At 41.9% G+C, this 13,864-nt stretch overlaps 1 pseudogene; it reads left to right on the top strand.

Moving 5' to 3' along the window:
- The first annotated feature begins 4,977 nt into the window (after positions 1-4,977).
- Positions 4,978-8,211, top strand: LOC131814732 (T-cell surface glycoprotein CD1a-like; annotated as a pseudogene).
- Positions 8,212-13,864: the final 5,653 nt, after the last annotated feature.

Below are 13,864 nucleotides of genomic sequence, written 5' to 3'. Positions count from 1 at the left end.
CAAGGATCCCATCAAAAAAGAGAATTATAGACCAATATCCTGAACACATCTGAACACAGATGTGAAAAGTCTCACCAAAATACTGCCCCTATAGAGATCCAGACATGTACAATTCTGATATCAGGCTGATTTCATGGGTGATCAGAGCTCTTTGGTAAGTAATCAGCTCACTTTAGGGTACAGGTTGAAATGGTGCTTCCTCCTACTTCCCCGCCATCTTGTCTACCCCCTCACCAAAATACTGGCTAATAGGGTCCAACAGTACATTAAAAGGATTATTCACCACGACCAAGTCGGATTTATTCCAGGGCTGCAAAGTTGGTTCAACATCCGCAAATCAATCAATGTGATACAATACATTAATAAAAGAAAGAACAAGAACCATATGATATTCTCAATAGATGCAGAAAAAAACATTTGACAAAGTACAGCATCCCTTCCTGATTAAAACTCTTCAGAGTGTACGGATAGAGGGCATATACCTCAATATTATCAAAACTGTCTATGAAAACCCCACTGCAAATATTATTCTCAATGGAGACAAACTGAAAGCTTTTCCACTAAGTTCAGGAACACGTCAGGGATGTCCATTATCACCACTGCTATTCAACATAGTACTAGAAGTCCTAGCCTCAGCAATCAGACAACAAAAGGAAATTAAAGGCATCAGAATTGGCAAAGAAGAAGTCAAAGTATCACTCTTTGCAGATGATATGATACTATATGTGGAAAACCCAAAAGACTCCACTCCAAAACTGCTAGAACTTGTACAGGAATGTAGTAAAGTGTCAGGATATAAAATCAATGCACAAAAATCAGTTGCATTTCTTTACACTAACAACAAAACAGAAGAAAGAGAAATTAAGGAGTCAACCCCATTTACAATTGCACCCAAAACCATAAGATACCTAGGAATAAACCTAACCAAAGAGGCAAAGAATCTACACTCAGAAAACTTAAAGTACTCATGAAAGAAATTGAGGAAGACACAAAGAAATGGAAAAATGTTCCATGCTCCTGGATTGGAAGAACAAATATTGTGAACATGTCTATGCTACCTAAAGCAATCTACACATTTAATGCAATTACTATCAAAATACCATCCATTTTTTCAAAGAAATGGAACAAATAATCCTAAAATTTATATGGAACCAGAAAAGACCTCGGATAGTCAAAGGAATATTGAAAAACAAAGCCAAAGTTGGTGGCATCACGATTCCGGACTTCAAGCTCTATTACAAGGCTGTCTTCATCAAGACAGCATGGTACTGGCACAGAAACAGACACCTAGATCGATGGAACAGAATAGAGAGCCCAGAAATAGACCTTCAACTCTATGGTCAACTAATCTTTGACAAAGCAGGAAAGAATGTCCAATGGAAAAAAGACAGCCTCTTCAACAAATGGTGTTGGGAAAATTGGACAGCTACATGCAGAAAAATGAAATTGGACCATTTCCTTCCACCACACATGAAAATAGACTCAAAATGGATGAAGGACCTCAATGTGAGAAAGGAATCCATCAAAATCCTTGAGGAGAACACAGGCAGCAACCTCTTTGACCTCAACTGCAGCAAATTCTTCCTAGGAATATCGCCAAAGGCAACAGAAGCAAGGACAAAAATGAACTATTGAGGCTTCATCAAGATCAAAACTTTTGCACAGCAAAGGAAACAGTTAACAAAACCAAAAGACAACTGACAGAATGGGAGAAGATATTTGCAAACGACATATCAGATAAAGCGCTAGTATCCAAAATCTATAACGAACTTACCAAACTCAACACCCAAAGAACAAATAATCCAATCAAGAAATGGGCAGAGGACATGAACAGACATTTCTGCAAAGAAGACATCCAGATGGCCAACAGACACATGAAAAAATGTTCCACATCACTCAGCATCAGGGAAATACAAATCAAAACCACAATGAGATACCACCTCACACCAGTCAGAATGGCTAAAATTAACAAGTCAAGAAATGACAGATGCTGGCAAGGATGCGGAGAGAGGGGAGCCCTCCTACACTGTTGGTGGGAATGCAAGCTGGTGTGACCACTCTGGAAAACAGTGAAAATAGAGCTACCCTATGACCCAGTGATTGCACTACTGGGTATATATCCTAAAGATACAAATGTGGTGCTCTGAAGGGGCACATGCACCTGAATGTTTATAGTAGCAATGTCCACAATAGCCAAAAAGAAACTAGATGTCCATTAATCGATGAATGGATAAAGAAGATGGAATACTATGCAGCCATCAAAAGAAATGAAATCTTGCCATTTGCGACAACATGGATGGAACTAGAGGGTATTATGCTTAGCAAAATAAGTCAATCAGAGAAAGACAACTATCATATGATCTCCCTGATATGAGGAAGTGGAGATGCAATGTAGGGGGTTTGGGAGGTAGGGAAAAAAAATGAAAGAAGATGGGATCAGGAGGAAGACAAACCATAAAAGACTAAATCTCAAAAAACAATCTGAAGGTTGCTAGGGGGAGGGGGGACGGGAGAGGGTGGTGGGGCATGGACATTGGGGAGGGTATGTGCTATGATGAGTGCTGTGAAATGTGTAAATCTGGTGATTCACAGACCTGTACCCCTGGGGATAAAAATACATCCTATGTTTATTAAAAAATTTAAAAATTAAAAATTAAAAAAAAAGGAAAAAATGGTGTTGGGAATACTGGACAGCTCTAAGGTTAAAGGATGAAACTGGGTCACTTTTTTATACTATTCACAAAGTAAACTCAAAGTGGGATTAAGGACTTAAATGTCAAACTTGAATCATTAAAATCCCAGAAGATAGAACAGACAGTAAGGTCTCTGACATTGGCCCCAGCAATATTTTTATAAATGTCTCCTGAAGCAAGGGAAAGAAAAGCAAAAGTAAACTATTGGAACTACATCAAAATAAAAAGCTTGTGTGCAGGAAGGGAAGCAATCAGCAAAACTGAAAGACAGTCTACTGAATGTGAATAGACATTTGTTAATGACATATCTGATAATGGGTTATTACTCCAAATGATATAAAGAACCTGTAAAAAACAAGAAAACTTGTACAACTCAACAACAAGGAACAAATTATTCAATTAAACAATGGGCAAAAGACATGAATAGCTGTTTCACAAAAAAGACATCTGGATGCCCAATATAACATGAAATAATATTCAACATCACTTATCATCAAGGAAATGCAAATGAAAACCACAATGAGATATCACCCCACACCTGCCATATTGGCTAAACTTAAAAACACACACAAGAATAAGTGGTGGGGAGTATGTGTGAGAAAAGGAACGCTGAAGCCCTCTTGGTGGGAATGCAAACTGGGGAAGTCACTGTGGCAAACAGTATGGAGGTTCCTCAAAACATTGAAAATAGGAATACCACCTGATCCAGTAACTGTACTACTGGATATTTACCCAAAGAATGTGAAAACACTAAAATGAAAAGAAACATACACCCCAATGTTTACTGCCACATTAATTACAATAACCAAACTGTAGAAGCTGCACAAGTGTTCATAGACAGATGAATAATGAAAAAAAGATGCGATATGTATACACAGCAGAATATTACTCAGCCATTAAAATGCCTGAAATCTTGCCATTTGAAACAATATGGATGGGAAGGGCCGTAGAGAAAGAAGCAAAGGAAAAAAAATCGACATCTACAGAGAACACACTACTGGTTCTCAAAGGGGAGGTGGGTAGGGAATGGGAAAAGTATATGAAAGGGATTAGAATTATACTGACACTCAGGAACACTGAGTAATGTATCGAATTCCTGAATCACTCTATTGTACATCAGACCCTAATATAACACTGTGTGTTAACTGAGTTTAAAGAAAAGAACAAACGAACACATGAAAACTAACTCAGCATATCAAAAGTTATAGTTCTTGGTTTATGGTTTTTTCCAAAATAGACTAAAAGCTCCTCGTTTAAAGTAATTGCACTGTGAACACTGCATTTTCATGAGTGTAGCACAGTGCTTGGATCCAGGCAGGTGCTAAGTGACTGTTTGGCGAGTGAATACATATTAATGCAAATCAGGCTGAGGAGGTATACTTCTGGTGTTTCAGTGTCCTGTGGTCTCTGTGATGGCTCCTGGTTCCTCTCTAGGAATAACAGTGGACTCGTGGTTGCTGGTACTGTTACACAGACAATCATGCGAGAATCTGGACAAGCAAATAGAGTAGCCAATAAAAAGAAACCCATGGGTCAGGCTAGGTCACCGAATTTTGGTGATCCATAACCTAACTGCAGTTCCAACCTCCCCCAGAAATGCTCACCTGTCAGTGGAGAATTCTCTGGCCAGCACCAGTGAGGTGTTCTGTCACATGGGTCCTCTCTATCCCCAAGGAGGAGAGGCACCTGCATGGTAAGCCTCCCTGCTCTCCCAGTTAAGGGAAGGTGACCTTCCTTGACATTCCTTTCTCTTGTTTTGTCAACTTCCTTCCTATACAAACCTTCCATTTGCACCACTCCACAGAGTTCCTCTTACCTGCCAGATGGGATGCTGCCTAATTCTTGAGTCACTTAATAAAACCAACCACCAACCAGATCTTCAAATTTACCTGGTTGATTTTTTTTTTCACACAAGCAGGGAGAATTCAGAGATGTGAATGAGCTGGGTGGGGGAGAATGGGGGTGTCACAAGGGCAGGAGAGACAGAGTGACAGCAGGGTTCAAGGCTGGGTGCCAGGGGCTGTGTTTTACCATGGGTCATTGCCTGGATGAGAAAGAAAGGCATGAGAGGTGTGGTCACTATTCTATACCACACAGGACTGGTTCTGCAGCAACTGAATTAGGAGATGGGCAACAGGATGGAAACGGGTGACAGGGAGAAGCTGGAAGCCAGAGAGGAGGGTCAGACCAGGAGGGGAAGTGAGAGTCTGTGTAGCTGTCCAGGGTTGAGGGAGGAGCACATTTGTATTGTCACAAAGACTCAGAGAAGGCTGGTATATGGAGAAGGAAGTCAGAAGAGAGGTGCTGTGTGTGGGGCAGATTTGTTAGAACGATCATCAAGGACTGACTTTGTAAGAGACAGAACATCTGCAAGTACAATGCTGTTCCTGCAACTTGTGCTGCTGGTTGTTCTGCTCCCAGATGGTGACAGTGAAGATGGTGAGAACTCTGGTCCTGCCCAGTGGGTACGTGTGTGTGTGCGTGAGTGTGTATAGATATGCTTGTGTGACTGTATGTGTGGGTTATTTTTTTAAAGATTTTATTTATTTATTTGACAGAGAGAGATCACAAGTAGGCAGAGAGGCAGCAGAGAGAGAGGAGGAAGCAGGCTCCCCGCTGAGCAGAGAGCCCGATGTGGGGCTCGATCCCCAGACCCTGAGATCATGACCTGAGCTGAAGGCAGAGGCTTAACCCACTGAGCCACCCAGGCGCCCCTGTGTGTTTTAATATATGTATGATTATGCATGTTTGTATACATATGTTTCTGTGACTGTATACTTGCATGTATATGTATTTGTGCATGTTCTTTTGTGTAATTGTGTTTGTGTATATGAGCATCTGTGCACTTGTAGTGTGTGTTAGTGTTTGTGTGTGTGTATGTGTGTGTCTGCACTGTGGTGTGGGTTCCCCAGAACATACCTGGGGATGAGAGTGTCAGCCTGGTTCCTTCCTGAGTATTTTGACCCCACGGCCTTGTGCTGCTCTGAAGGAAGGGTTAGAAGCTTGGGACTCTGGAGCAGCACATGTCTCCTGAGACAACGATGGCTTCCTTGGCCTCCAGATTTTTGGCCTCCAGAGTTTGGTTCCCTTTCATGGAACCTTTTTCTCCATTCTTTCCTCTTCCCAATGCCTTCCTTTTCATCAGTCTTTGTGTTTTTTCCCACAGTCTTCCAGGAGCCTATCTCCTTCCGATTCATTCTGACCTTATCCCTCTACAACCGTTCCTGGACACAAAATTTTGCCTCAGCTTGGCTGGATGAGATGCAGACTCACGGCTGGAACAACAAGACTGGAGCTTTCATTTTCTTGTGGCCTTGGTCCAAAGGCAACTTAAGCAATGAGGAGGTGATTACAGCAGAAGAGTCACTGTATTCAAACATCGTTGGAATGCCCCAGTGTTTTCAGTGAATGGCGGCTTGAATGTGAGTTCTATTCCCTCAGAGGTGGAATGGAGGTGGCCGTGTGTGTCTCCTTGAGTTCTTTCTTCCACTAGGGAAGAGATTTCTGTGGCTTCTGAACCTCAAGCCTCCCCAACATAAATCTGAATCACACATGTGTGGGTAGAGGGTAGAAGCCAGATCCTGATTCTTCAAAACTTTCACGTCTTCTGCTCTCTCCCACTCCTCTCATTGACCACAGGTTGTGTTCTCCTGTCTCCCACTAGCATCTCCCATGACCCCTCTTTTCCCTGGCCTCCTAGCAGGCACCCTTTGCTCCCTCACTATGTGACTGACTCTCCACACTCAATCACATCAGTGAACTCTGCCTACATATTCTCTGTACCCCCTACACTCCCTTCATCCTAGATGGTTTTTACCCCAGCTCTTCCACTGAGTCCTTCCTTATTCTCTGCCCACACCTTTCGTTTTTCTCCTCCAACACTTCTTCCTTCCTCAATAATTTACCTCTTCCTCTGCCCCCATCCACTACCACTTCCCTTTTGTGTGAATTTTGCCTCAAACCAAAGTGTGTTCCATGCCCTCCAATCCCCTGAACTTCACTTTTGCTTCCATTACCTTGGTTTCCACTCATCTCATTTCATCTTATTCACTCCCCCTGTCCTGAAACTCACAGTCTCTCTTCTCCAGATCCCTTCCAGGTACAGCTGGCAGGAGGCTGTGAGCTGCATTTTGGGGAACCATCAGTAGGCTTCATGAGGATTGCTCATCAAGGATCAGATCTTGTGAGTTTCCAGAACACGTCATGGTGGCCATCTCCAACAGGAGGAAGTAGGGCTCAGCAGTTCTGCAGACTACTCAATGAGGACCATGAAGACAATGAACTAAATGCATAAGCTCATCATTAACTACTGTCCCCGTTATCTCTCAAGTCTTCTTGATGCAGGAAAGGCAGATCTCCAGCGACAAGGTCAGTCCTGCTCCCTACCTTCATGAATTCTCTACTCTGCACTCATAAATTTGTACCATTCCCTCAAATTCATGGTATAAAAGAGCCAAGAAGGAGAATGGAGGATGGTGAAAGGTTTCTAGAGGTAGAAAGATGTGTCTACCTAAAGTGATCTACCCTCTCAGTCTATGAACACATATCCTGTCTCTGCAGTGAGCCCAGAGGCCTGGCTATCTACTGGCACTAGTACCAGTCCTGGCCACCTCCTGCTGGTGTGCTGCATCTCTGGGTTCTACCCAAAGCCTGTCTGGGTGATGTGGATGCAGGGTGAGCAGGAGCAGCAGGGGACTCGGCGAGGTGACGTTCTGCCCCATGCTGATGGGACGTGGTATCTTCAGGTGTCCTTGGATGTGAAAGCCACGGAGGCTTCTGGCCTGTCATGTCGAGTGAGACACAGCAGTCTAAGAGGCCAGGACTTGGTCCTCTACTGGGGTGAGAAAGAGCTGGGACCCAGCTGGGAAAGAGGGAGGTCTTTCTCTCGGAAAGCTGGGGGAGCCTGATGAAAAATTTGGGAATCTAGGGACTCCAGACCAAAAAGGATACACAATCACTAATTCAAGAAATGGAAGCGCTGAGGGTGAGGGTCGTACAGTTGTGGGAGGATGCATCAGGTTGGGTGAAGGGTACATCTCTGAGGAGAAATGGGAGAAGTAAAAGGAGGAGGGCAGTTGGTGAGAGAGAGGGTGACAAGAGCAAAGAGGACCAGGGAGGTAGATTTCAGTACTGGCTGGATGAGACATGATACTGTCTACGCACTGAACCCACAGAGCAGCCCCACTCCATGGGCTTGGTCTTCCTGGCGGTGATGGTGCCCCTGGTGCTTCTGGCAGGTTTGGCATTGTGGCTCTGGAAGTGCAGGTAAGTCTGTGGAGCCACCTTCCTGCTCTTTCCTCCCACCTTTCAGTCTGTCCTCAGCTCTCCTGCTCCGAGCACCCTTCTCCTTTGCAGTCCTCACCTCCGCCTGCCACAGAGTGACTTCTTCCTCTATTGCTCCCAGGAAAACACACTGGAGACTTCCATGCACTGACCTCCTTTCTGAACGAGATCCCAGCAGCCCAGGCTCCGGTACTTACCTACGCCCAGCTCAGCAGTGACATCCTTGTAAATCTCTGTGTGCAACTTTGTCTTTCATTTTTGTGTAATGATCAATTGTCAATATAAGCTCAGTGTAATTTAGCAGGATTTGTTGTTCTGACTTGGTTCTGGAACTTAAATCTCAAAATTTAACTCAGTGTAAAATGAAGTCCCAACACTCATGTGTCACAGGCATTAGATGTCACTTCCTTTAGTGAGGCCTCCCTGATTCAGAAATGGGGCATGTGTTGTGATGAGCACTGGGTGTTTTATGCAACCAATGAATCATTGAACACGACATCAAAAACTTATGATGTACTATATTGCTGTCTAACTGAACATTAAAAAAAAGAATATATAAAAAACAAAAACCAACCAACCAACCAACCAACAAAAGCAAAGTGCAAGCAGTCTCTGCCTGGTGAGAATTTCCACCACTTTTTTTTTTTTTTTTTAAGATTTTATTTACTTATTTGAGAGAGAGACAGTGAGAGAGAGCATGAGCGAGGAGAAGGTCAGAAAGAGAAGCCGACTCCCCATGGAGCTGGGAGCCCGATGAGGGACTCGATCCCGAGACTCCAGGATCATGACCTGAGCAGAAGGCAGTCGTCCAACCAACTGAGCCACCCAGGCGTCCCAAGAATTTCCACCACTTTAACCTGCACTTTGGCTAATCTGTTTTTGATTCTTGGCCCTTCTTGTTCCTGGTTAGGTTCTTTTTCCCTTCTAAGTCTTAGGATTGTTGAGAGCAAAAACCATATCCTTTCAATATTTGTTTCCTTGACAAGGAGTCTCACCTGCATGGAATATGTGCTCAATGAAATACATATTGAATTTACGACAAAATTAGAGTTTTTTTCTTTTGCTCCCTGGCATTTTGCAGTAGTTGAGACATTTTTTTTCTTTTTTTGTAAGTTTTCTTATTCGGCCAAGGTCTTTAGTCTTTCCCTGTTTCTGCTGACATCTCCAAGCCCCTAAGTAGAAACAGGTTTTCCTGTGAAGATTTCTATTATTTAACTAATAAACCTACTACACTGGACCCATTCCTCCAAGTATTCTGAAGTAAAGGAGGAAAACAGGATTCGGACCCTTGCTATTTGTGGGGCTCCAGGACAGCATCAGAGTGGTCACCTCAGGGCTTTTAAAAAATACAGGGCCTTGTCCTCAGGACAGACCTCCTGAATCACAATTTATGTTTTTGCAGAATCAGCAGAGGATTCACAAGTGCATAAAATGTGATGCCTCAGAGGTAGCAGTGACAGTGTGTCCTTAAAAGGAAAAGAGAAAATATAGAAAAAAGAAGACTGCTGTCCTCTAGAATGAAGAGAGCTTCCGCAAGGAGGATGCTTGCAGTTCATTCTGGCGTTCGGGGCTGTTGGGTTGTAGTCACTGAGGACATGGGGTCCGTGAAGTGAACCATGGCTCCTGGTGCAAATTTGGAGCCGGGTTCCTGGGAGTCTTTACTCACAATGCTTGCCAACTGATGACTACCCAGCCTTGTTTCATTTGTTTCTGTTTAAGGACAGTTTCCTTTATATATATATATATATAAAGGAAATATATATTAAGGAAATATATATAATATAGAATTTATATTGTATTATTATATTATTAATATGAATAATTAATACTATATTATATATAAAAATAAATTACTTACAAATATATATATAAATAATTTATTTCATGCTCTATTAAATAATTTATTTTATGGTCTATTAAATATATATTTTATATTATATTATTAATATTAATAATTAATATATCATCATATATAATATATCATATAATATCTAATATATATTAAAATAAATTATTTACACATATATATGTGTAAATAATTTATTGTACATTCTTTTTCCCCATACTGAAATACTAGCTCAGAAGTATGTAACACTTCCAATTTAGATCCTGTGTTTCCCAGTGTTTTTGACTTTCAGCCCCACGGCTCTGCTATCTGTGATGGTTTTAGAAACAAACAAACAAACAAGAAGTGGTCATCATTTCTGAATCCATGAATATAGCTCCGTATCCCCTTTCCTCTAGTGTTATGATAGCATCCATATGTTAGTTCAGCACTTTCTGAGTGGTTCCACATAGAAATTATGAGTGTCTTATCCTTTTTCTTGGATTTACTACATTGTTTACTCAGTAGCACTGAACTCATGCCCCACAGTTGTGCATCAGGAATCTGAGTAAGTCTTAGCTAAAAAGGTGTTTTGTCTGTGAGACTCATCCTCCCTTTGTGCCTAAGAATACCAGTCAGCCCAGTAGCTCTGGCTTAATGGCCATTTTAAACACTAAAATCACGAGAGAGAGCATGTAATTCAGAAAATGTGACACCAAATGGACCATGGATAGGACACATACTTCCAGTGTGGGAATTAACACAGGAAGGCAGAGAAGCACATGGTGCAGCCTCAGGTGGGATCCCCTGAGGTGGGTGACTCTTGTCAAGCCACCCTATGTGTCCAGGAGAAGGAGCCAGCTCCTGGGTCTGGGGCTTACAAATCAATGTCAGCAGGTAGGTCAATCAGTACAGACAGACTCCATGAATAATGACAATGGACCCTCTGTGACTGATGACTTCTATGGCAGTGGGAGTGGAGACATTCATTGCCTCAGTTATCTAGGTTTCGTTAATTAACTCAACGAACCCTTCTCAAACCCTGACCATGCAGCAGGAGCATTCTGAGTGTCAAGTAGTGGGGAGGAAAAGGTCATCACTGTTTTAGGAACCTGAAAATCTTGTTCTCCTGATTTGAATATGGCTTCCCTTGTTGTTTTTATCCAGTTTGTTAGTGCAGCAACTTATTTGGATTGAACTAGTTTTAATTGGAACTTAGTTTTAATTGTTTAGAGGCTGATTGAGGGGCTCAGGGTAGAGGAACTTCCAGACAGGCTTCTACTGTTACATATGTGGACATTTCTGGAAAATAGTGTTGAGATGCGAGAGGTGGCAAAGGTGAAAATTATGGGATACAGGTGTGGAAACAGTGGTATTTCCCCAATCTTCTCTCCTGATGAGACCAGCTGGCTGCTTCTCCAGTTTACAGTCTACCACATGCCCTTCACATTGCCACCATGTTGTTTTTGGTTGGTTGGCACTACCCTCACGTGTAGTTCTGGACTCCAGTCAGTCTGAGGTCATTGGGAGAAAACAATCTTGACAATGTGACAGGCTGAAGGATGGGCAGGCAACTCCCATTTCAGGCCAACTAGCAGACAGATGCTACTCATCCTCACACAGGTTGATGCTTTAGCATTAGACTCCTGCTACAGGTGGAATAGGTTACAAAGACTGACTTTTACATGGGCAGAAGACTTTTACAAGGGTAGGGTTATTTACCGGGGATAGACATGTTCTCTCTTGTTCTAGGTTTTAAGGTGCAGGGTATATAGCCTGAAACAACTACAATCCATTTTTCAGCAGCAGAAGCAAGCCTGAGGATGAAATATGCATACCAGAAGACAGAGACATTGCATATGTGAGATTTGCGAAGAGGGTTGGTCCCAACTGTCTTACCACAAGATACATAAAAGAAAAGTACATGATAGCATGGAGGACAAGGGGAGATGGAGAGAAGAAGGGAATTGAGGGAAATTGGAAGGGGAGGTGAACCATGAGAGACTATGGACTCTGAAAAACAATCTGAGGGTTTTGAAGGGGTGGGGAGTGGGAGGTTGGGGGAACCAGGTGGTGGGTATTAGGAAGGGCACGGATTGCATGGAGAACTGGGTGTGGTGCAAAAACAATGAATTCTGTTATGCTGAAAAGAAATAAATAAAAATAAATAAAAAATAAAAATAAATAAAATATCGCATAATGACTATAGTTAACAATACTGATTGTGAATATGAAAAGTGCTAAGAGAAAACCTTAAAAGTTCTCATTATATGGAAGGAAAAAATTGACATTATGTGAAATGATGAATTTTAATTAGTTGTCTTATGATACACATTTTGCCAAATATACATGTATCAAATCATTATGTTCTATACCTTAAAATTATACAATATTATATGTCTAAAATCGAGAAAAAAGGATAAAAAATGAACATTAAAGAAAAAGAATGTAAAAACATTACAAAGAAAAGATATATGTGTTCTGATGTTTCCTGCAGCATTACTTACAAAAACCAAATTAGGAAAGCAGCCCAAGTGTCCATCAAGGGGTGAATAAAGAAAAAAAGATGTGGTATATACACACACACTGGGATATTACTCAGCCATAAAAATAAATCAAATCTTGTGATTTGCAGCAATACAAATGGAGAGAGAGTATGATAGGAAGTGAAATAAGTCAGTCAGAGAAAGAAAAATACCTATGGTTTCACTCAAATTTTGAATTAAACAAAAGAAAGGAACAAAGAATAGTGTGACAAAGGAAAAACCAGACTCATCTATAGAGAACACACTACAGTTTCCCAGAGGGGAGGTGGGTAGGAAAATGGGGGGAACAGGTGAATGGGATTAGGATGCTTATATTGATGAGTACTGTGTAATGTATAGAATTGCTGAATCACTATATTGTATACCTGGAATTAATATAACATGATATGTTACTATAGTGGAATTCAAACAAACAAACAAACAAACAAACAAAACAACCAAAGAAAAAGTAAATCAGCACACCAAAATGTGTAGTTCTTGGTTTATGCATTTTTCTTCCCAGGTAGACTAAAAGCTCCTTGCATAAAGTGATTGCATTGTGAACACTAAGTTTTCATAAGTGTAGCATGGTGCTTGGATCCAGGTTAAGTGACTGTTAGTTGAATGAATATATATTAATGAAAGTCAAATGGAGGGAATATGCTTCAGATGTTTCAATGTCCTGTGGTCTCTGTGAGGCTACTGAATTGGTAGTTGCTGATACTCTTATATAAGTAATCATGGGGGAATCTGGACAGGCGAATAGAGCAACTTTTAAAAAGAAACGCTTGGGGAATAAATGGCACCCCAGGCCAGACCAAGTCCCCAAACTTTGCTTAGTCCTTAACCCAACTACAGTTTCCACCTCCCCCCAAAATGTTCACCCATCAGGGATGAATTCTCTGGTCAGCACCAGGGATATACTCTGTCACATGGGTCCCCTCCATTTTCTAAGGAGACCAGGTCATCCCTGCTCTCCCAATTAAGGGAAGGTGTCCTTCCCTGAAATGCTCCTTTCTATTCTTTTGCCAACTTCCTTCCTCTAAAAATCTCCCATTTGTACTACTTGTTGGAGGTCCTCTTACCTGCCAGATGGGATGCTGCCTGATTCTTCAATCAATTAATAAAATCAGTTAGATCTTCAAATTTACCTGGTTAATTTATTTTTTTAACACAAGCAGTGCAAAGTCAGAGATATGAATGAGCTGGGGTGGGAGTGAGATGGGGAAGGAAATACATAGGGGGTGTCACAAGGGAAGGAGGGACAGAGTGACAACAGGTCCAGGGCTGAGTGGTGGGAGCCATGGATTTTCAGGAGTTACTGTCTGGATGAAAAGGAAAAGCAGGAAAGGTGAGGTCACTTTTCCATGCCACACATGACTCATTCTCTTGCAACTAAATCAGGAGACAGGGAACAAGGGAGAAGCTGGCGACAAGGAGAAGCTGGAAACCAGAGAGGAGGGTCTGACCAGGAGGAGAAGTGAGAGTCTGAATAGGCATCCAGGGTTGAGGAAGGGAAGCATTTGCATTGTTGCAGA

This window comes from Mustela lutreola, chromosome 14 (assembly GCF_030435805.1).
Source record: "Mustela lutreola isolate mMusLut2 chromosome 14, mMusLut2.pri, whole genome shotgun sequence".
Taxonomy (NCBI): domain Eukaryota; kingdom Metazoa; phylum Chordata; class Mammalia; order Carnivora; family Mustelidae; genus Mustela; species Mustela lutreola.
This window is presented reverse-complemented; position numbering and strand designations above follow the sequence as displayed.